Below are 1,447 nucleotides of genomic sequence, written 5' to 3'. Positions count from 1 at the left end.
TAATGATATAAAGGTTTTTGGTTTTGTTTTTGTTTTTTTTACTGTGAAATGGCAAAAATGTTTTGAAATCCACTGCTAAATAATACAGATGATAGTGTTTTGTATGACTCTGGAATAGAAACTGAAATGACTTAATAATTTCAAAGGCAGATTTTTTTTTTCCTGAACAATCTATAAGCTGTCTCATTATTTGTCTCAGTTCTTTGCTTTACTTTGGCAATAAAAACTCAGCTTTTATATGCACTTAAGGCCCACTGAGGCAAGGGTTTTGGCAAATATGGTTACACTCAGAATAGAAGATCGACAGAGAGGACATCGGTTCGTTAGAGCAGTTGGTCCCCCCACTGGAATCCTGCCAGCTGGCACTAGCCCATTTCAGTAGCATTAAGTTCAACCAGTATTTACTGAGTGCTACTTCCTCACCTCTGTCTGAACAGTGACTAGCACACAGTAGACACCCACAGCTTTTTTTAATGAGCAAATAAAGAATGAACATGTATGGAGGAGGAGAACTTCGCTGTCCTCAAGAATCTGACAGTCTAGACTAGGTGACACTAGTAGCTAATGCTAGTAGCACACCAGTAGTGAGGAAGGAATGAGTACATGAGCGTGGAAGGACCAGTGAAGTCTCCATCAGAGAACAATCATTTGAACTTGGCTTTCAAGATGAGAGATTCCAGCCGGAAAAGATAGGAGAGCAACATTCAGAGCAAAAGAAAAACCTGCACAAAGGCAGGCAGGAGAGCCGGTGTAGGGGCCATTGTGAAGCAACCAAAAGTCCAGTTTGGTTGGACTTGTATGGACATTGTGGGTAAATTTGTCTATGGCAGTAATTAGAATGAGGCCAAACGTAGGCTGGACTCATATTCTACAGAGTCTGGAATTCCAGGGTGAGGCAAATGTCTCTAGCCCAGTATAGAGCTGGGAGTGACTGAACATTTTTGAGCACAGGCAGGTAGAGAGATGAACCAATTAGGCCCTCATGAGCTCTTGGGAAAGGGGGACTTGCAAGGCACCAGAAGAATTTTCACTCTCTGTTTCTACTGAGAATTCAGACAGGCGTGTTCTGTTTACATCCATGCCTCAGCTCCAGCCCCATCTACCTCTGCTGTCTCTTCTGCTTAGTTCTTGGATTCGTAACCCTCACCTCCCCCCTTATCTGCCTTTTGCTCTCACAGCTTTCCTCTAGAGCTCTGCCTCCAAGAACCTTTTAAGAAAGAAAAAGCAAGGCATCCTTGCAAATACTCATTTAACCTTCACGACAGCTCAGTGAGTGGACATTCTTAGTAGTCTACTCAGCACAAATTCTTCCCTTCCCCTTCCCCTGTCTCAGCAACAGGGGTGGGCCTTACGTGCTCCAAATGGATCAGGACAACTCCCTTTTGCCACAGGCAGTCAGCACGTGGTATATCACAGGCCACGGGAACTGGTTCAAGAGTGGACATGT

Source organism: Mesoplodon densirostris, chromosome 6 (genome assembly GCF_025265405.1).
Source record: "Mesoplodon densirostris isolate mMesDen1 chromosome 6, mMesDen1 primary haplotype, whole genome shotgun sequence".
Classification (NCBI taxonomy): Eukaryota; Metazoa; Chordata; class Mammalia; order Artiodactyla; family Ziphiidae; genus Mesoplodon; species Mesoplodon densirostris.
Note: the sequence above shows the minus strand (reverse complement) of the source record.